This window comes from Hyperolius riggenbachi, chromosome 12, assembly GCF_040937935.1.
Source record: "Hyperolius riggenbachi isolate aHypRig1 chromosome 12, aHypRig1.pri, whole genome shotgun sequence".
In the NCBI taxonomy this organism is placed as follows: Eukaryota; Metazoa; Chordata; class Amphibia; order Anura; family Hyperoliidae; genus Hyperolius; species Hyperolius riggenbachi.
In genome coordinates, this window is record NC_090657.1 from 19,471,520 (window position 1) to 19,495,838 (window position 24,319).

Consider the following 24,319-nt stretch of genomic DNA (forward strand, 5'->3'; position numbering starts at 1 on the left):
CTAACATTGCATCATTCTCTAATATGTGCAGATTACACAACACTCAGCATTCAAAATGAGTCTTTCAGAGCAGTCTGTGAACTAATGACCTCTCCTCTGGCAGAGAAAAAGACATTTGTTTACTTACAGTTGAGATAGTAAAAGTCAGAAGACAGCCCTCTCCACGACTTTGAAAGTCGTAGAGCTTAATGGCTTTTTTGCATAGAGACAACTGGAGTTTCTTAACTCTTCCTGTACTGGAAACAATTAGACTGATGTATCTGATCTTAATGTTTTATTTCTTAGCTGTACTACACATACAAATCATAACAGGGCTGTGGAGTCGGTCCAAAAATCCACCGACTCCGACTCCTCAGTTTAGGATTCCACCGACTCCGACTCCACGACTCCGACTCCTCTAATTTGCATATTACATTTTTGTTGATTAAAAGTATGTAACATGAAATTCGTCTCTTAACTGCCAACGCTTAGGAATTTTACAAGACAACTGAAGTGAGAAGGATATGTAGACTACTATATTTATTCCCTTTAGACTAAAACTAGTCCTTGGTAAGAGTACTTGTAAAAGGTACAAACCGGAACAAAGAACATCTATCAGGCCCTAGGCAATGTAAGTGTGGGTACATGTAAGAATGATGTGCAGGTACTCTGCAGGGGAATGAGGAGATTGTAAACAGACAACACCTCTGTGTTCAATGTGCACAGCATTCTCAGTGGTTACCCTGCAGCTCTGTGGGGAGTGCATATGTAGAGTATAGTACTACTGTGTAACAAAGTAAACCTGAGACAGATGAAATTAAAGTTTTATACATACCTGGGGCTTCCTCCAGCCCCCTTCAGGATAATCAGTCCCTCGTTGTCCTCCTCCGCCACCTGGATCTTCTGCTAGGAGTCCAGGTACTTGAGCCAGTCAGGCGTAGTGCGCATGCACACACTCCGCCGCCAGGAGCATACTACACCTGTGCAGCACTATTGCGCAGGTGCAGAATGTTCCTGGCTGTGGGAGCGGCATGCGGCCGGACAGCGCTGACTGGCTGAATTACCAGGACTCATAGCAGAAGATCCGGGTGGTGGAGGACAGAGAGGGACTGATTAGCCTGAAGGGGGCTGGAGGAAGCCCCAGGTATGTATAAAACTTTACTTTTCATCCGTCTCAGTTACCCTTTAATTTGTAGTGACCAAACCAAATTTTAATAACATATCACATTATTTGATTTCATCAGCAAAGGGAGTGCATGCATTTGCATAAATCAGCATCAATGCAGAATTATTTCCATCTCATTGACCATCTCTATTAGTGACACAGCTACACATCAGGCTTTATTCTTACAGCATAGATGTTATTTACCGTAGTATATATAAGAGATTCCTGTGTACACATCATATATACAGTCACAATCAGATATGTATATCTGACCTTAAAAATACGGGGACTGCTTTATTGCAGCAGCACAAGTAACTAATTTTGATTGGTTTATTTCATTTTTGTGGACTAAGCTATTACTGTATATATAGTGTATATATACATTATTTTTAATGACTAATATCTGAGAAATAGAACATTTTATCATATTTTCTATTTTAATTACAGTTACAAATTCATTAGGAGTCGGAGTCGGAGTCGGTGCATTTTTTCCCGACTCCGACTCCGACTCCAGGCACCCAAAATTGCCCGACTCCACGACTCCGACTCCACGACTCCGACTCCGACTCCACAGCCCTGAATCATAATGTCATAATTTTTTTTTCGCTTCAGTGTCTGAATACAAGTCACCACTGCCCATATGAACTATGCTCATCTCATCCTTATTTTTCCACCTTATCTATATAATACATTTTCAGCAGATAGCAATTAAAAATATCTAAAAAGAAGTCAAGAAATGTAATCCAGGAGACAGAAGCTACCCATTTAAATGTGATAGACATACTTTTTTTTTTTAATTACCATATTTTTCGCCCTATAAGACGCACTTTTTTTTACCAGGCACGTCCATATAGAGTATTATGTGCAGTCGCTACTCGGTCGTGTTTGACTCGTGTTTGCGACCTCATGGACCACTTCCCACCAGGCCCCTTTTCTCTACTGCCTCTTGAGGTGTAAAGGAGTATACCCCAGGGGCGTAACTAGAAATCACTGGGCCCCCTTGCAAAACTTTGGATGGGGAACCCTCCCTTTCCTGCACAGGTAAACTGAGAACCAATGATAATCAATTGGCTAGTGCACACTTGAATGTATTTTCCCTATTCAAAAAAAACAGGCAGCAGTGAAGCACTGCATGCATTTTCTCTATCAATTACATTGTGCATGTTTCCACACATGGTGTACAGAAAATGCACACAGAAAAACGCACACAGAAAACCGACAGATGAGTGTGCTCCCAGCCTCAGCTTCTTATAACACTCCCTCTGTCCATCTCTGATGGAGCCTGAATGGCTCTGCAGACTTCTACAGCACCACTACAGTACACAGCACTTGGGGAGGGGGGTGTGGAGCCTGGGGGCTGGGAGTTATACACAAGAGCCTGTTGTACACTGAATAGTGACTGTCTACAAATCTTTGTCTGCAAAACTTTGTATGATTCCTTATCAGTGGCTGAACAGATGCAATCATAACAATTGTGCAGAGAGCAGAAAGTTTTTTTTCCCTCTGTGCCCTTAGTTGTCAGTCTCTTAGGACAGGGAAAATAAACTTCTCTCCCCATAGGGCCCCCTGTGGCTTCTAGGCCCCCATGCAGCTGCATCCCTTGCAGGGTCTATTGTTACGCTCCTGGTATACACTGTGGTAATGCTTTTCCCCTTACGAAGGGAACTCTGTTCACTGAAATGGCCCATCAGGACAATTCATGGAGGGGGGGGGGGGGATGGTTTGGTAACGATCATTATCTGATGCTAGATGGAATAGCAGGAAGGATTTCTGTTATGCTGATGTGCTGAACCTGACTGATGCTATTATAGATCACATACACTCACATCAAGGAGTCTTTATTGCTGCAGATATAAATATAGATGATGTATTTAGATCTCATCTGTGGGCACAGCTTATGAGAAAATCGTCTGGAATTAAATGACTCATTTATCAAACCGCAGTAAATTTTGCTGCTTAAAAGCCCCTTTCCTATAGTTGTTAGCAAGAGCTCTGGTGGAAGTTCTGATGCCTCGACTCTTCCTGACAGGTAATTATACTTTGTTCTGATGATTGAATTGGATCAGTAACAGGTGTGTTCTGTACGTGTCTCTCCCATATCTCTGCTGCTTCTTGTTAGGCATTCACATGCTGAATAGAATAGTGCGCTCAGACAATGGCTCCATTAGCACAATTAGTCCCTTGCTGGATATAGAGTGTCAGATAATATGTACAGTGCTGGGAAGGAAGGTATGTGGAAGACTCTGCCACAGGCATGCTAATTACTCTGACACCTTCCAGATGCTGCTGAGCCAATGGGGCAGAAAATAAGGCCAGAAACAAACAGAGCAAAACTAACACACCAAACTCGCCTGTAACTTAAAACTCTTCACGGGCAGAGTCAGGCGGACTGGTCTGAACCAGGGCAGCCAATCAGGGGGAGGATGACTTGTCTGAAACAGAGCAACCAATCAGGGAGAGGCGGACTTGTCTGAACCAGGGCAGCCAATCAGGGAGAGGCGGACTTGTCTGAACCAGGGCAGCCAATCAGGGAGAGGCGGACACGTCTGAACCAGGGCAGCCAATCAGGGACAGGCAAACGTATCTGAACCAGGGCAGCCAATCAGGGACAGGCAGACGTATCTGAACCAGGGCAGCCAATTAGGGACAGGCAGACATGTCTGAACCAGGGCAGCCAATCAGGGACAGGCAGACGTATCTGAACCAGGGCAGCCAATTAGGGACAGGCAGACATGTCTGAACCAGGGCAGCCAATCAGGGAGAGGCGGGCATGTCTGAACCAGGGCAGCCAATCAGGGAAAGGCGGACATGTCTGAACCAGGGCAGCCAATCAGGGAGAGGCGGACATGTCTGAACCAGGGCAGCAAATCAGGGGGAGGTGGGCGTATCTGAACCAGGGCAGCCAATCAGGGAGAGGCGGACATGTCTGAACCAGAGCAGACAGACAATCTTACATCACAACTGCCTCCGTTCTTAAAGGATACCACAACTGAAATGTGACATAATGAGATAGACATGTGTATGTACAGTGCCTAGCACACAGATAACTATGCTGTGTTCCTTTTTTTCTTTCTCTGCCTGAAAGAGTTAAATATCAGGTATGTAAGTGGCTGACTCAGTCCTGACTCAGACAGGAAGTGACTACAGTGTGACCCTCACTGATAAGAAATTCCCCTTTTTTACCTCTTTCTTGCTCTCAGAAGCTATTTTCTGCTAGGAAAGTGTTTTATAGTTGAAATTTCTTATCAGTGAGGGTCACACTGTAGTCACTTCCTGTCTGAGTCAGGACTGAGTCAGCCACTTACATACCTGATATTTAACTCTTTCAGGCAGAGAAAGAAAAAAAGGAACACAGCATAGTTATCTGTGTGCTAGGCACTGTACATACACATGTCTATCTCATTATGTCACATTTCAGTTGTGGTATCCTTTAAGGGAAAGTCTGTAATTTGTGAACTAATTCCCTCCACCCCACTTAGTTCCCCAGCTGTCCCCTTTCCATATCTTTATGTCTGTATAAAGAAATGTGTTCTTCAACCAAAAGAATGGTTTACATGCCAACGACTAGTTTGCTTATTGTAAAGGTGGTCAGGCGATCTGGTTTTCTTTTGCGACTATCGCATGTGGAGGGAAAAAAAAAACGGACAGCTTATAAATTCTTTATGGTCATCACAAGTGTAGGTGCCCCGGGAAGGGGCATGTTCACTGCGGCTTCATAGTGTACTGGATAAGGGCTCCGCCTCTGACAAGGTAGACCTGGGTTCCAGTCTCAGCTCTTCCTGTGCACTAAGCCAGACCTTATTCAGTAAGGAGACCTTGGGCTAGACTCCCTAACACTGCTACTGCCTACTGAGCGCGTCCTAGTGGCTTCGGCTCAAGCGCTTTCAGTCTGCCAGATGGTATTTGTCTTGTCTTTTGCACTTAAACATACCCATCTGCCATTTAAATGGTGACTAAGTACAATGCAGTACATTATTCAGATTACCCACTTTTCCTTGCTTCCGCCTCAAACACTTCCAATATCGATATATTGCTGTATTTTAGTATATAACACCGCCCTCCCAGTGATGCATAGCTTAAGCTGAATAGATGCTGAAATCTCTTGCAGTGTTCTCCCCAGGGCCAATCAGGGGGGCGGGCCGCCCGGCTGTTTTTAAACCCCGCCCGCCTGTTGTCATTGGCCCACCTAGCTAGGAAAAAAAACAGCCAAAGCAGAAGCGTCCGACCGCGCTACAGTACATCATGCCGACAGCTGCAGTCTGCACGCACGCCTTCTGCCCTCATCTCTACCTCCGTCTGTAGCCTGCATAACTATGCAGATAGGCAGCAGTGGGTGTGGCCGCGGGCAGGCTGGAGGGGCTCGCTTATCACGGATTCTGTCTGGCATTCTTTCTCTAGGCTCCGGTGAAACTTTTAGAGCTGCCAGGCTTCCTTACGTTGAAAACAGGCCTGTGTAACAGCTCAGCCAATCGCTGCGCTCTTAGCATGGCTTGGGGAGTGGCTTATGCAGTGCTGTGACACACGTGGAGTGGAGGCAGCTGGCGGCAAATGATAGATCAAGGAGGGAGCCGGGGCACCGCGCACGGAACAGCCAGGCAGAGAGAAGCAGCTACAAATACAGGTTAGCTTAATGTGAAGTCTGCCTGGCTGAAATGTTAGGAATTTCTTTTCACTTACTGAGTGGCTGCGCTGGCAGTGTGGATTCACACCCCTTCCCCCTCCCTCCCCCTTACTCCTCAAGATGACCTGGTGTGTGTGGATTGCAGATCTCGGAGTCTCCCAGACAGGACACTGGCCAGCTGCATACCGAGGGGACTCTGCTTGTCCTGTCACAAGGCTTTGTTACATAGCCTGATAGCAGTGTGCAGGTGATCATCTGAGATAACATACGTGGTGGCTGTCACCTGTGTGTTTTTTTTTATTAATCCAGCTTTTTGATGCCTATTTTGGATCAATATCTATGATCATTTATGATAATTGAATTACCCCTGCCATCAGGTAACTGACTATCCACAGAAGAGCTTACAATCTAATTCATGCCTTTATGCCACTTACTCTCCAGGAAGGATCTTACCATCTAGTCCCTGATGTTCTGTCACTAACTATCCACAGAGGATCTTACCATCTAATCCCTGCTGTGATGACACTAACTATCCACAAACTATTTTACAATCTAATCGCTGCCGTTGTGTCCCTAATGGTTGGTACACACAATGAGATTTTCTGGCAGATTTACTGCCAGATCGATTATTTCCAGCATGTTCTATCTGATTTCCAATCGATTTTTCATTCAATCCTAGGGAAAATTGGGCATGTTGGAAATAATTGATCTGGCAGTAAATCTGCCAGAACATCGCATGGTGTGTACCAGGCATAACTATCCACAGAGGAGTTTACAATCTGATCCCAGCCATTATGTCACTAACTACAAACAGAGAAGCTTACAATCTAATCCCTGCTGTGATGTCACTAACTATCCATAGAGGACCTTACAATCTAATCCCTGCTGTGATGTCACTAACTATCCACAGAGGAGTTTGCAATCTAAACCCTACCGTAATGTTACTAACTGTACTCAGAAGATCTTACAATCTAATCTTTACCGTCAATCATGTTGCTGGGGGAACCTGAGCACCATCATCTGAAACAATTTCTCCCTAATGCCTGGTACACATGATGCAATTTTCTGACAGATTTATCATCAGATCGACTATTTCCAACACGTCCAATCTGATTTCTGATCAAATTTCTGCTCTGTTTCTCATAGAAGTGAACGGAAAATCGATTGAAAATCAGATTTAACATGTTGCAAATAATCGATCTGACAGTAAATCTGTCAGAAAATTACATTGTGTGTACCTAGCAGGTACATCGGCTTGTCTCCTCCTCCACCTATGCTGTAAGCAGAGTTGCACTGGTCCGGCATTCCCCTGTCACACCCCACCCGGCTACTTTTTCATGCCACCCGGCTGGAAAAAATTCCTGGGGAGAACACTGTCTTCCCAGAGCATTCTGGAGAACAGGCATTATTTAGGCTGGCTTTAGAACTCTTAGTAAACAAACATTCTGCAGAGATCACCTGGCAGGACTAAAGAGCCAGGACATTTCAGAGTGTAAATCACGTAGAGGAAACATTTTACAATGGGCAAACACTGATAACACAAGTAATTGTATTCATTATTTTCATTATAGTTCCACTTAAAAAAAAAATTAAATGGAGATGGGCTTCCATTTCAGAGCACAACTTCCATGGGGAAAATAAAGGTAGCCACCTATGTATCGATTATACAGCTCGATTCCCTACACACTTGATTACTCTGATCGAATCTGCCAGAAATCTGTGCTGGAACATGTCCAAACGATCGAAGTTTCAATCAATGTGTGCAGCGTACGGAAGGAATAGATCCTTGATTTCATTTACATCGGAGTCAATTGTGTTACCTCTCCGGGTGGCAAACTAAAGTGTGGCTAGCTTCATTCTGGCTGGAATCGCAGTGGACAAGCCTTGGCAGCAACGCAAGTGCGTGCGCACACACACACACACACACACACACACACACACACACACACGTACACACACGCGTGCACACACACGCGCACACACGCGCACACACACACGCACACACACACGCACACACGCACACACACACACGTACACACACACACGTACACACACACACACACGTACACACACACACACACGTACACACACACACACGTACACACACACGTACACACACGTACACACACACGTACACACACGTACACACACACGTGTACACACACACACGTACACACACACACACACGTGTACACACACACGTACACACACACGTACACACACACACACACACGTACACACACACACGTACACACACACACACATACACACACACACGTACACACGTACACACACACACACACACGCGTACACACACGCGCGCACACACACACGCACACACACACGCACACACACGTACACACACACACACGTACACACACACACACGTACACACACACGTACACACACGTGTACACACACACACACACGTACACACACACACACGTGTACACACACACGTACACACACGTACACACACACGTACACACACACACGTACACACACACACACACACGTACACACGTACACACACACACGCGTACACACACACGCGCACACACACACGCGCACACACACACGCACACACACGCACACACGCACACACACACACACACGCACACACACACGCACACACACACGTACACACACACGCACACACACACGCACGCACACACACACGCACACACACGTACACGCACACACACGTACACACACACGTGTACACACACGTACACACACGTACACACACGTACACACACGTACACACACACGTACACACACGTACACACACGTACACGTACACACACGTACACACACACACACGTACACACACACACACGTACACACACGTACACACACACACGTACACACACGTGTACACACACACGTACGTGTACACACACGTACACACACATGTACACACACACGTACACACACACACACACACACACACACACACACACACACACACACACACACGTACACGTACACACGTACACACGTACACACACACACGTACACACACACACGTACACACACACGCACACACACACACGTACACACACACGTACACACACACACACGTACACACACACGTACACACACACACACACACACGTACACACACACACGTGTACACACACACGTACACACACGTACACACACACGTACACACACACACGTACACACACACACACACACACACACGTACACACGTACACACACACACGCGTACACACACACGCGCACACACACACGCGCACACACACACGCACACGCACACACACGCACACACGCACACACACACACACACGCACGCACACACGCACACACACACGTACACACACACACGTACACACACACACACGCACACACACGTACACGCACACACACGTACACACACACGTACACACACACGTGTACACACACGTACACACACGTACACACACGTACACACACGTACACACACACGTACACACACGTACACACACGTACACGTACACACACGTACACACACACACACGTACACACACACACACGTACACACACGTACACACACACACGTACACACACGTGTACACACACACGTACGTGTACACACACGTACACACACATGTACACACACACGTACACACACACACACACACACACACACACACACACACACACGTACACGTACACACGTACACACGTACACACACACACGTACACACACACACGTACACACACACACACACACACGTACACACACACACACACACGTACACACACACACACACACGTACACACACACACACACGTACACACACGTACACACACGTACACACACGTACACACACACACACGTACACACACACACACGTACACACAAGTACACACGTACGTACACACACACGTACACACACACGTACACACACGGCACGGGTTTAGGTTTGTGGCATGTGGCCATTTCCCTCTCTGGTGACACAAATGCAGCTAAAAATGAGTGTGGTCAGTCCAACACAAGCTATTTTAATTTTTGTGTGTCGCTTGTTTTGAAAACACAGCTGGAATGTAATTTTCAGAACGTTGTATTTTTTCCCATCCTTTATTTTTTTTCTAAACAAATCACTGTATTATATTACTGCTGACAGAAAGTGCGACTGACCACAGAAAATCGTCCTCAGTCAGATATCGGAGAATAGAACATTTATAAGTGATGCAGCTAGGCTTGCTGTGGGCCGCAGTGCACCGCAGAAAGGCTTCCCCATATTCCTCTGCAGCATTCACTACCTCCAGTCCCTCGGGTGTATTGTTTATCTGTCATTAAGCATGCAAGCTCCTATTTGTATCAAGAATGATGCTGTACTCAGAAAACCAGCAGAAATTCTCGTTTTCTCCTCATTAGAGAATTGCTTTGGTTTCAGCCACTTCCTGCGCATTACACAAACTAATGGATGACGAGTAGACCGCAGGCATTAGACAACGCGCAGCACATCTGGAAGACAATAAGATGAGCTTTTAGAGGATTTTAGGAGTTTGGAATTAGAGTGATGAGGGATTTGTAACTCTGCAAAGTGCAACTTTTAATTCTGTTAAGTGCTGCATGAGTGCCGACTACAGGAAGAGGTCATTTTACATGGGAGCTGGTCGTGTTTTACAGAAAGGATAGTAGCTGTAAGGGGGACAGACATGGTGGAAGAAAATACAGTAATAGTCCAGGCTTACGCCAGAAGTGTCCTGCAGAAAAAAAGGATGGTGTTTAGATATTACTGCCATTTATTGCTGACTAGTTAAAAGGCCCACCCATTAAAAACGGGTGATAAGGCACGGCCACAACCCCACCCCGTGCGCATGGCTGCATGATATGGACTGGGGTTTTTTTGTCTTTTATCACTCCCATTTTAGTGTAAAATGTCCCATTAATAACTAATTTTCTTGAAATGATCTTTTATTTCTCCCAATATCTACTCTTCTGTTTTCTTCTATTTCCTTGCATTGTACAGTTTAGGAATTGCCTTCTCATCTCTCCTTGCTCTTCACTGGAAATTGGCATTCAGTCGGTGATATTGTTCCCTTTCTCCTTTGCCTTTTGCTTCCCTTCTAATTCTGGGAATACACGTTACGTTTTTCGCGTTCGATTCTGCGCGCGATCTATTAGCCATTCGATTTCCTGCTCAATTCTCTTATCTTCCACTCGTTTTTCTTACCTTTTTTCCATTCATTGCTGGCGTAGTGGTTAGCGCTCGCGACTTGCAGCGCTGGGTCCACGGTTCGAATCCCAGCCAGGTCAACATCTACAAGGAGTTTGTCTGTTATCCCTGTGACTGCATGGGTTTCCTCCGGGCATTCCGATTCCCTCCCACTTCCTCCCACATCCCAAAAACATACAGATAAGCTAATTGATTTACCCCTAAATTAGCCCTAGGACTACAATACATACACTACACAATGCATACATTGACATATGACTATGGTAGGGACTAGATTGCGAGCCCCTCTGAGGGACAGTTAGTGACAAGACAGTATACTCTGTACAGTGCTGAGTAATATGTTGGCGCTATACAGGGCTGTGGAGTCGGTCCAAAAATCCACCGACTCCGACTCCTCAGTTTAGGATTCCACCGACTCCGACTCCACGACTCCGACTCCTCTAATTTGCATATTACAATTTTGTTGATTAAAAGTATGTAACATGAAATTCGTCTCTTAACTGCCAACGCTTAGGAATTTTACAAGACAACTGAAGTGAGAAGGATATGTAGACTACTATATTTATTCCCTTTAGACTAAAACTAGTCCTTGGTAAGAGTACTTGTAAAAGGTACAAACCGGAACAAAGAACATCTATCAGGCCCTAGGCAATGTAAGTGTGGGTACATGTAAGAATGATGTGCAGGTACTCTGCAGGGGAATGAGGAGATTGTAAACAGACAACACCTCTGTGTTCAATGTGCACAGCATTCTCAGTGGATTCCCTGCAGCTCTGTGGGGAGTGCATATGTAGAGTATAGTTCTACTGTGTAATAAAGTAAACCTGAGACAGATGAAATTAAAGTTCTATACATACCTGGGGCTTCCTCCAGGCGCCTTCAGGATAATCAGTCCCTCGTTGTCCTCCTCCGCCACCTGGATCTTCTGCTATGAGTCCAGGTACTTGAGCCAGTCAGGCGTAGTGCGCATGCACACACTCCGCCGCCAGGAGCATACTACACCTGTGCAGCACTATTGCGCAGGTGCAGAATGTTCCTGGCTGTGGGAGCGGCATGCGGCCGGACAGCGCTGACTGGCTGAATTACCAGGACTCATAGCAGAAGATCCGGGTGGTGGAGGACAGGGAGGGACTGATTAGCCTGAAGGGGGCTGGAGGAAGCCCCAGGTATGTATAAAACTTTACTTTTCATCTGTCTCAGGTACCCTTTAATTTGTAGTCACTAAACCAAATTTTAACAACATATCAAATTATTTGATTTCATCAGCAAAGGGAGTGCATACATTTGCATAAATCAGCATCAATGCAGAATTATTTCCATCTCATTGACCATCTCTATTAGTGACACAGCTACACATCAGGCTTTATTCTTACAGCATAGATGTTATTTAGTATATATAAGAGATTTCTGTGTACACATCATATATACAGTCACAATCAGATATCTATATATCTGACCTTAAAAATACGGGGACTGCTTTATTGAAGCAGCACAAGTAACTAATTTTGATTGGTTTATTTCATTTTTTGTGGACTAAGCACAGCTATTACTGTATATATACTGTATATATACATTATTTTTAATGACTATTATCTGAGAAATAGAACATTTTATCATATTTTCTATTTTAATTACAGTTACAAATTCATTAGGAGTCGGAGTCGGTGCATTTTTTCCCGACTCCAGGCACCCAAAATTGCCCGACTCCACGACTCCAACTCCACGACTCCGACTCCACAGCCCTGGCGCTATATAAATACTAAAGTAAATAAATAAATTCACTTCTATGAGAAATTGAGCGGAAAAGAATTGAGCGGCACATCGGACATGTCGGAATTTTATCATTGAAGGCATCTATCAGAATAATTCTTCGCAAAAAACGTAAAGTGTATCCCAGCATAACACTGCTACTGCCTATAGAGTGCGCCCCTAGTGGCTGCAGCTCTGGCGCTTTGAGTCCTTTATTTGTCTGTGCCTTTTCTTACCTCACCTATTTGTAAAACCTCAGCAGTGTTCTCCCCAGGAATTTTTTCCAGCCGGGTGGCATGAAAAAGTAGCCGGGTGGGGTGTGACAGGGGAATGCCGGACCAGTGCAACTCTGCTTACAGCATAGGTGGAGGAGGAGACAAGCCGATGTACCTGCTAGGTACACACAATGTAATTTTCTGACAGATTTACTGTCAGATCGATTATTTGCAACATGTTAAATCTGATTTTCAATCGATTTTCCGTTCACTTCTATGAGAAACAGAGCAGAAATTTGATCAGAAATCAGATTGGACGTGTTGGAAATAGTCGATCTGATGATAAATCTGTCAGAAAATTGCATCATGTGTACCAGGCATTAGGGAGAAATTGTTTCAGATGATGGTGCTCAGGTTCCCCCAGCAACATGATTGACGGTAAAGATTAGATTGTAAGATCTTCTGAGTACAGTTAGTAACATTACGGTAGGGTTTAGATTGCAAACTCCTCTGTGGATAGTTAGTGACATCACAGCAGGGATTAGATTGTAAGCTTCTCTGTTTGTAGTTAGTGACATAATGGCTGGGATCAGATTGTAAACTCCTCTGTGGATAGTTATGCCTGGTACACACCATGCGATGTTCTGGCAGATTTACTGCCAGATCAATTATTTCCAACATGCCCAATTTTCCCTAGGATTGAATGAAAAATCGATTGGAAATCAGATAGAACATGCTGGAAATAATCGATCTGGCAGTAAATCTGCCAGAAAATCTCATTGTGTGTACCAACCATTAGGGACACAACGGCAGCGATTAGATTGTAAAATAGTTTGTGGATAGTTAGTGTCATCACAGCAGGGATTAGATGGTAAGATCCTCTGTGGATAGTTAGTGACAGAACATCAGGGACTAGATGGTAAGATCCTTCCTGGAGAGTAAGTGGCATAAAGGCATGAATTAGATTGTAAGCTCTTCTGTGGATAGTCAGTTACCTGATGGCAGGGGTAATTCAATTATCATAAATGATCATAGATATTGATCCAAAATAGGCATCAAAAAGCTGGATTAATAAAAAAAAACACACAGGTGACAGCCACCACGTATGTTATCTCAGATGATCACCTGCACACTGCTATCAGGCTATGTAACAAAGCCTTGTGACAGGACAAGCAGAGTCCCCTCGGTATGCAGCTGGCCAGTGTCCTGTCTGGGAGACTCCGAGATCTGCAATCCACACACACCAGGTCATCTTGAGGAGTAAGGGGGAGGGAGGGGGAAGGGGTGTGAATCCACACTGCCAGCGCAGCCACTCAGTAAGTGAAAAGAAATTCCTAACATTTCAGCCAGGCAGACTTCACATTAAGCTAACCTGTATTTGTAGCTGCTTCTCTCTGCCTGGCTGTTCCGTGCGCGGTGCCCCGGCTCCCTCCTTGATCTATCATTTGCCGCCAGCTGCCTCCACTCCACGTGTGTCACAGCACTGCATAAGCCACTCCCCAAGCCATGCTAAGAGCGCAGCGATTGGCTGAGCTGTTACACAGGCCTGTTTTCAACGTAAGGAAGCCTGGCAGCTCTAAAAGTTTCACCGGAGCCTAGAGAAAGAATGCCAGACAGAATCCGTGATAAGCGAGCCCCTCCAGCCTGCCCGCGGCCACACCCACTGCTGCCTATCTGCATAGTTATGCAGGCTACAGACGGAGGTAGAGATGAGGGCAGAAGGCGTGCGTGCAGACTGCAGCTGTCGGCATGATGTACTGTAGCGCGGTCGGACGCTTCTGCTTTGGCTGTTTTTTTTCCTAGCTAGGTGGGCCAATGACAACAGGCGGGCGGGGTTTAAAAACAGCCGGGCGGCCCGCCCCCCTGATTGGCCCTGGGGAGAACACTGCTCAGAGTGTCATTTTGCTTTCTTGCTCTTATTTTGCTTTGTTACAGACTACCCAGCAAAGCTCGTGGTGAAACAGGACTCATTGGAGTGTGTAAGAAGCTACAAAGGACCAAAATGCCCTCTTACTAAAATGTTAAAGGAGATGAACGCTTTGGCACAAAATAAACATAATCCCCCAATAGATTTTACAAAAGTAATACTATACCTGTTTTTTTCGCCGCTCTGCAGTGCCGTTTTTTGTATTTACTAAAACTCTGTGCAAAACACAGTTCATCAGAAATCACAGTTTCTAAAGACCTCTTATGACTGACAAATATAGATTAAAAAAAAAACGTTTTTCAATTTACTCTTACATTAGCAGCTCCTCCCATCTCATAAAATCTTGCTGCAAATATACAGAACAGGAAAGCAGAGCCAGGAGGGGGCAGGCTTGGGCTTGAAAAGAGATCAGAGAAGACCGACTCTGTTATAATGATTCCTGAGCAAAGCCAGACTGAATGCTCAGTCGGGGATTTTATCAGGGCTGTTAACAAGCAGGCTGAGCAGTGAAGGAGGAAACTGAGAGCAGGGTAGGTGTTTTCTCTAACGTCCCCACTAATATATGGTAAAATACATGAGGGTGCTTCTGCTCTGGTTCACTTTAAGCAAAACATAAGTTTGCCTTCTCAAAACAGAAGGGATTAGTGATAATTCAGGTTGGAGTAAGCATAGGAATGTCTCCCAGTGCATCAATGCTGAATATGCAAATTATACTTTGTTGTCCTTGTAAGGTAGGTTCTTTTGCTTTGGTATTTTTTTTGTTTGTTGCTTGCACATTATTACGAACCTCTGTCCATAGCTCCTCAGGTAATCTGTCTACCAGATCTAATCCCTTAAATCTAGTTTTAACCTCTACTGAATATTCAATATTCATAAGGGATATTATTTACTGTATAAACTCGCGTATAAGCCTAATTTTTCAGCATAAAAAATTGCGCTCCACTCCTCCTCGCATCATCACCAGGGTGTAGTCAATGCAATAGTGCAATTCAGCAGCATAGCGTGCACTAACTGTCCGCTGCCTCATTACGCACGGTACGATGCCAATAGGGCTTGTAGCGTGCAAGGTCACTAATTAAGGCACGCTTAGTTTTATAGCACTAATAACAGCTGATAACTCTCGCTGTTACAGCCGGTTCACACTTGTTTTAAAAACGTATCCGTGGGAAACATTTTTAAAAACGCAGGAAGCGGATCCTATGTTAAAAATAGGACCCAATTCCACTTGTTCAGGAACAAGGATCGCACACGGATCCATGTTGCATGAAAAGAAACTGTTGGAGTCCGGACTTGACACGTTTTCCCGGACTGGATGGGAAAACGTGTTCAATGCAAGCCTATGAGAACAGACACTGTCCGCTCTCACTAGGCTAGTCGCCGCATGCAAATTGCCCGTTTTTGTCGCATCCACGCCACTGCCGTGACGTATACTCATGTGTCCCGTCGTCCATCACTGCCGCCCAGAAGCCGACAGGAAGCACAGGGACTCTCCATTGACTGGAACATACCAATGGGAATCCTCAGCAACAGAGAATTCTCATTGGGTCATGATGAACCAATTACATTTCTCACTGTTGCTAGGCAGAATTGACCTGTTCCAGCCTATGGAGAGCCATTCATCGGCTGGCCTCCAGGCTGTGCAAGGGAACAAGCGGCGAGACAACCGGCGGTGAGCATATATACGTGTATATAACGACTCGATCGACGCGTGTAAGGACCGGAACGTGCCTGCCATCCAGAGTTGTTAGAGAGGGATTAAGGGAGGAGGAAAGCTGGGGGATTAGATGGGAGGGAATGGAGTCCAGGGCACAGGTTGTGAGATGTGCTTTGGAGATTAGTGAGGAAAGACACTGTTCAGTGAGTGTGGTGAAAGATATTAGAGTGGGAGAGTGGTCTTGTGGATCGGGGGGGGGGGGAGGCAGTTAGTGGTGGGCGAGGGTGCAGGCGGACAGAAGGAATCTACAGGTGATGGTTGAGCTGGTAAAAGTGGTTGCGTGTTGAAGCCATTACGTATTGCATCAATCTTGTTTGTATGATGCAAAGTAGTCAGCTGACAGACATGTGGTAGGGGGAGGAGGTGGGGGACAAAGTTAAAAGTGTTGAACAATTGCTTTGGGTTGTGGGACTGTGAGGAAATGAGCGAGGAGAAATAAGACTGCTTAGCAGAGGTGAGGGCATCCCTGAGCATCTGCATAGTCTGTAGTGGTGGAAGACCTCTACGGTAGTGCTCTTTCTCCAGCACCTTTCTGCCACCCTGGAGCGCCTTTTCAGCGGTTTGATTTGTTCAGTGAGCCAGGGCTGCCTGTTAGTTTGGCGGGGGCAGGTGGTGGTGAGTGGGGCAGCTGAGCTCATGGCAGAGGAGACTACACTAAATAAGTAACTGGATGCTGCCTCCGGGTCAGTGTAGGATGACATTGTACTTAGAGGTTGCAGGGCCTCAGTCAGGGTATTCACATCCAGGTTGCGGTAATTCCTGCGCGTGACTGTATGGTGTAGTGTTGGAGGAGTTGACGGTAGAGAAGAATTGATTGAGAAGGTAAGAAGGTTGTGGTCTGAGAGGGGAAGCGGAGTGTTCTGGAAGCTTGAAATAGAACAGAGGCGGGTAAAGACAAGGTCAAGAGTGTGATCGTCTTTGTGGGTGGAAGTGGAGGACCATTGGGCGAGGTCAAACGAGGAGGTGAGAGAGATCAGTTTGGTCGCAGTAGGGCAGTTAGTGTCGATGGGTATATTAAAATCTCCAATGATGATAGAGGGTATATCAGTGGAGAGGAACTGGAGAAGCCATGCTGAAAAGTGATCAAGTAGAGGCTGGACCGCAGGCGGGCGGTAGATAACAGCAATCTGAATGTGGTATGGAGAGTAGAGACGGACAGCATGAACTTCAAACGGATGAGAGTGAGAGTGCGGGCAGTGGTGCGAGTGGCTTAAAGAAGCAGTGTTCAGAGAGGAGGATCCCCACCCCACCTCCCTGTTTGTGGCCAGGTCTAGGGGCATGACTAAATTTTAGACCACCATGTGTTAGAGCAGCTGGAGACACCGTGTCTGATGGAGTTAGCCATGTCTCAGTGAGCCCCAGAAAGGTGAAAGTGTTGGAGATAAACATGTCATGAACGAAGGCCAGTTTATTACAGACTGAGCGGGAGTTCCATAGAGCCCCAGATATGGGGGGAGAGCTGGGAAGAAGGGGGATGTCAATAAGGTTGCAGGCGTTCTGGGAGGGGAGGTGGTGGGGTTTGTTATTGGTGGAATGAGTTGTAGTCTGAGCAGTGTGAGGTCTAGCAGTGGGCCCTGGGTTTGGTGATATGTCCCCAGAAGCCAGGAGTAGTAGTAAGCAGAGCAGAGAGATGTGAGGGTGAGACTTGTGTGTATGCAAGTTAGGTTTAGTGAGAGCAGAGGAGGGGTAGTGTGAGCAGAGAAATAGGAATAGTTCGTGGCTAGAGAGAAGGGGAGACGATAGCAGAGCGGGAGCAATGTGTATGGTGTTGCTGGGAGTGGGAGGATGAAGTGACATGTGAAATTTCAGGAGCAGAAGGCAAAATGAAGTGGTTGAGAGAAACATCTTATACATTCTGAAGTGTTGTATAGGGAAATCGATAGCTAACAGCAGGAGGGTGGGGTGTTTTTAGATACAGGAATTGCAGAAACAAGCAAGCATATGGTGAAGCAGATAAAAAACAGTTCAGTGGCAAACCATGTAACCGAAGTGCAGAGTCTCCTGGCAGTTCCCTCTGTTCCCTTCTGGTTCAATTCTGGTCTAATTTGGGTCTTTTGCTGTGCACTTCAAATCATGCACATCTGACTACAGTCATATCTGACTTAAGGCTCATACACACATCAGACCATAGTCTTTTGAAAATGAAAGATCACAGATCAATTTTACCTCCTTCCATGTAGTATGAGAGCCATACCTACACAGTCTATTCTATGGAGCTGAACTCCCCATCAGAAAAAAATCTTTGCAAGATGCTGCACACACAGATGCTCTACAGACACAAAAGATCAGTATCTGCCAAAGATCCGTTCCTGCAAAATGCATTCATAGTCTATGATATCTGCAGATCATCATACACACCTTGTTTAACTGACATTCATCTGCAGATCAGATCCACCAGGATGGATTTTCAGATCTGCAGATGATTGTCTAATCTGCAGATGAATGTCAGTTAAACAAGGTGTGTATGATGATCTGCAGATCTCATAGACTATGAATGCAATTTGCAGGAACGGATCTTTGGCAGGAACAGATCTTTTACAGATACTGATCTTTTGTGTCTGTACAGCATCTGTGTGTGCAGCATCTGGCAAAGATTTCTATCTGATGAGGAGTTCAGCTCCATAGAACAGACTGTGTAGAGTATAGCTCTCATACTACATGGAAGGGTGGTAAAATTGGTCTGTGAGCTTTCATTTTCAAAAGACTATGGTTTGATGTGTGTATGTGGCCTTAGAGACTAGATTAAATAGACAGCAGAAGGGATGGAGATGTGTGCTGGAATTAGGATCAGGTGTGAATGGCCAGGCATGGGCTGTGGGAGGCTGGGTCAGTCTACAGACATGCAAATTATGATTAATTAATTAGGCACACATTGCAGCATAAGGCCTGGCACCAGGAAATGGTCACAATTATGTATGCGTACCATAAAGTTAAAAGCAATACAGGTAAAAGTTGAACATGAGCGAGAGTTGTTTGATTGCAGAGAGAAATTGTATGAAGACAGATATGAAATCAGATACAGATATTCTCCACCATGTGGCCCCATTCCCAGAGGGAAAGATATGTGACACAAATAACGCCCTGACCACTATAGGGAACATGTGACAGGGCATCCAAGTAGTAGGAATACCATTGGGAATGAGTGCCAGAGGACCAAAACCTGAGGGACTAAGGCAATCCGTATCGCCGTCCACTTAAACATGAACAAAATTGTAACTGTATTCCAGAGGATAGAAAGAAAAGACATGAGAAAAGAGGAGGAAAAGAAGAAGAAGAACAAGAGGAAAAATAAAGATGAAGAGGACACAGGCCAAACCAGAAGACCACCCCAAAATTCGGTACTTACCTCGAAAACACCAGAGGGAGGGCACTGCTTAAAGTATTCCCAACAGCCCGTAGTTCATATAAAAAGCCAGCAACCTAAGTGAAAGGTAATGATCCAATTCTTTAAACTCAAACCAGCCGAAGAAGGTCTTCCAGAATTGCTCCTGCCGCCCCTGCATTGTTGTGGCTAAATCTTCCATATTTTGAATTCGATGCACCTCACGGAGCCAATCCTGGACCGTGGGAGGTGTCAGGAACCGACCCGCGGCACGCCTGCTTATACGGTTCCCGACTGCGGGTTTGACCCGATCGAGAGGGGAAGCAGCCTTAGTTAGGCTAAAACAGGGCTGTGACCCCTCAGAACACTTCTCACTGCCACCACTAGCGGTTTGCTAGACACTTCCACTCTGCTGTCGAGTGCTCACGCAATCTGCGTTTTCGTATTCGGGTCAGCTTTGCGCTTTAGGCCGAATACGGGAACGCCACGCACACCCACACACAGTACAGTTGTACAGTAACACAGCACAATCAGGTACTGACTTGTAATGTCGTGCAGCAAACCCACTAACAGTCGTTCCGAACGATATGGTTAGCCACTCTGCTGTCGAGCGCAAAAGTGCCCCATACACCCAATGCAATTACAATCTTATACGGTAGCGTTGCTCAAACGTGCAATCCGGCATGGACTTATACACAGTTGCACTTCAGTCTCTTCTAGGCTATGAGTGTCAGTTTAGTACAGCAGAACTCAATCTTATTAAATAACAATTTAATATTCCAGAAAAACATGGAACAATGCAGAAATTAATATATACAAGAGATGTACAAAAAACAAAGTAAAAAAAGTTACAAAGTAAAAGTTACAAGATACACACAAGGCTATTTGCTTACCAATAACAGGGATCAAGATAGACGAATCTTGGACTTTTGTGGACGGACACCATTCTGATTGGATCAGGAGCCAACTTAGCTTAGACAGGGAGTCCGGCTCCAGCTACCGTCAGGAGTAGACTGATTTTAGGTATCTGCCCCCTGCTTTTTATGCTGGAATATCTGCCTTGAGGCTGCAAGCCTGTTTGGACGGGGGAACTAGTTTTAATTACATCCTCAGACATAATTTGATTGCCAGAGATCTAACATCCACATGTGAAAAAAGTGTATTATAGCACACACACAACAAAAGACTTCCTTAACATCCAATGTCCCCAGGTTAAATGTGACAATTGATTAAGGCTTTCACATTGCAGCAGGATGTCATGTGTAAAGTCCTGGCTCAAGCTGGTGTGATCTGCTTCAAAGCATACTGCAGCCAGTCCAGGTGACAATTGCTCCCAAACACAATACACCTCTGTGACATTATTCAGACAACATGGTCTGACCACCTGTATAGGCTTCACAGCAACTGTCTAATTAAGGGTTTCCTAATTAGAAGCAGACAATGATAGAGGTAATTTACATTTACATTTTATACGGAATTCCAGGAAGCTAGTTGCCAGCCTTCAAAGCCAGACTGGCTAACAGACAATCCCATATGATACAGTCAGAAAAATGAAAGAAATATGTTCCTGTATTCCTTACATCATAAGCACCCCAGTATATCACCACAGGAGGGTCTGGGGATTTCCATTGCCTCTCTATCAATGCTCGGGCAGCATTAACAAGATGTCTGGTATGGGTTTTCTTGTACTTACGAACAGACCAGTTATTGTGGTGCAACAGAAAGAACGCTGGTGAGTCGGGGGGGAAGAAAGTCGGTCATCTTATGCATCAAGTCCCTCACTTCCGACCAGAACTGAGAAAGCTTGTCACCTGACCAGAAAGAACATCTTGTGCAATCTAGAAGGGATCAGATACCACCTCGTGAACATTTTATACCCAGCATCCTGGGTCTTAGAAGAGAGAGGATTTTTGCGTAAAAATGAATATTTTCCTCTATTGTTTATCCATAAAAGTTATTCCTAGATCCCTTCCCCAACTATCTTTATAAGCCGATGTGGGGGACTCTGAGTCGTTAAGTAGAGAGTAAATGAGTGAAACCATACCACGCAATGGACACACGCCCATGGAAGTTTGAAAATAGTGAGGGGTCTACTAAAGCTAGCTTTTGGGCCTTGGGATAAGATTAAATGCTGAAATTGAAGCCAGGACCAATGGTCCAATTCTGAGGAGTTGAGATTCTGTCTGAGTTTCAGCAACGGGATCCAGTCTCCCTCAGCTAAAAGCTGAATGGCTCGGACGGGGGAATCCCTACGCCAAGTCACCAATTGTTTTTATCCAATTAATGCAAAGTTGCATAATTTTACTGTATTGTGTGTGGTCACCTTTAACAGGATGGCTATATAAATTACATAGATAATGTGTTTGTGTCATAAAACTATACATTTTATTGAACAATAGTTCTTTCATAAAAATAAGGTATGCACCCTATTCATGGTTGATTTACTACAAACCATGTACTCTGGTGTATAAGCCTACCCACGTATAAGCCAAGGTACCTCCTTTTCTCTCAGAAAGCAGTAAAAAGCAATTGCCTCGAGTGTAAGCCCCCTCCCCAGTATAGCCCGCTTCACAGTATAATTAGCTAATTAGCCTGACGTGCCCACAGTATGAGCCATCCCCCTCCCCAGTATAAATAGCTAGTTGTGTCCCCAGTACTAGGCCTTAATCATTCCGCTCCTTTCCAAATAGCTGTAAAGTTACTCGGGGGGGGGGGGGGGGGACAGGTCATTCTTTGAGCAGAACAATAGCAATGCGGAAGATGCGGAAGATGCAGAGCTGCGGCGAGGGCACAGGATGGCTGCCAGGGGCTAGAGGAAGCCCTGGGTAAGTAGATTATTTTGTTATTAATTAGCTTGCACCTTTCCTTAAGGCCAGATCTGGGCAGTATTACTATTTAGGGTTCAGGCACATCTCACACTCCACTTACTAAGCCATAACATGATACATTTAGATCTCAACTTAGAGGTGGCCTTTAACAGGTATTATAGCAAGTCAAGCCATTTTCTGAGGGCCAGTTCAGACCGGCTTTCGTCGGCGTCATGTTTAACCGATGCTAAACAATTCTCTTTAAATAAGCAGAGAAGCATTTAGCATTGGTTCCCCTCAAGTTGTTGCATCACATTTTGAGCCTCCTAGGGGGCACAGAAGCACCGAACATAGCTGATCCTATTTACTATGATGGGATCGAAAGCCGAGTTTGTGCAAACAATGAAAAAGCCAGAACGCAGATTTTCATGCCTGTGTGAACTTGGCCTAAGCAGGGCTGTGGAGTCGCTACAAAAAACAGACTGCCCCTCCTCAGTTTATGAAACCAACTCTAGGTACCCAAAATTTCTTCGACTCCTACTCCTGTTCCACAGCCCTTGCATGGCTGAGAAGCCACCTGTAATGTGAATGGTAACATTAAAGAGACACTGAAGCGAAAAAAAATATATGATATAATGAATTGGTTGTGTACTATGAATAATTACTAGAAGATTAGCAGCAAAGAAAATATTCTCATACTTTTATTTTCAAGTATATAGTGTGTTTTCTAACATTGCATCATTCTCTAATATGTGCAGATTACACAACACTCAGCATTGAAAATGAGTCTTTCAGAGCAGTCTGTGAAGTAATGAACTCTCCTCTGCCAGAGGAAAAGTAAACAGTTCAATTACAGTTGAGCTAATAAAAAAGTCAGAAAACAGCCCTCTCCACGACTTTTGAAAGTCGTAGAGATAATGGCTTTTTTGTATAGAGATAACAACTGGAGTTTCTTAACTCTTCCTGTACTGGAAACAATTAGACTGATGTATCTGATCTTAATGTTTTATTTCTTAGCTGTACTACACATATAAATCATAATATAGTTTTTTTTTTCGCTTCAGTGTCTCTTTAAAGTCTATGGACTTTTATGTTGCCATGTGGATCGTACACCATGTGGCTGCGTCAAAACTGACAGTGCAGCATATAGTGTGAATGAGCTTTCAAGCTATCACAACACGTAATAAAGACTCTCCAAGAATCCCACTGTCACATTTTCATCTTTGTGGTGTCCTTTAAAAAAAAGCACTGACCTTTTACACAGCGCTGGCCGCTAAATCACTTTGCCGCCAAAATTTTAAAAAGTTATGTAGCATTACAAAAATGTACACCTAACAGAAAATGTCCCTAGGCTGGTTTTGTAAACGGCTGGAGACTCATTTGGCAACGCCCCAATCACCACAAAACAGGATTACTAGTTTCATTTCTTCCTCTTTTATCTGAAAACGAAGGCGTCGCTCACATGAGATACGAGCATTGCTCCATCTGTGAGAAGATCTGTACTGATCCTGAGACGCTCAACTGCAGACCACATTATTGCTGAGACTGCATTAACATGGCTATGAACATACAGAACAGAGAATGCCCCATCCATAAGAAGATCCTGGAGTATTACTGCACTAAGGATG

At 45.0% G+C, this 24,319-nt stretch overlaps 1 protein-coding gene across 2 annotated transcripts in view; it reads right to left on the bottom strand.

Annotated features, from left to right (window-relative positions):
* The window catches only part of PRKCA (protein kinase C alpha), a 535,637-nt gene that overhangs the window by 347,790 nt on the left and 163,528 nt on the right, over positions 1-24,319 (bottom strand). The window lies entirely within an intron of this gene.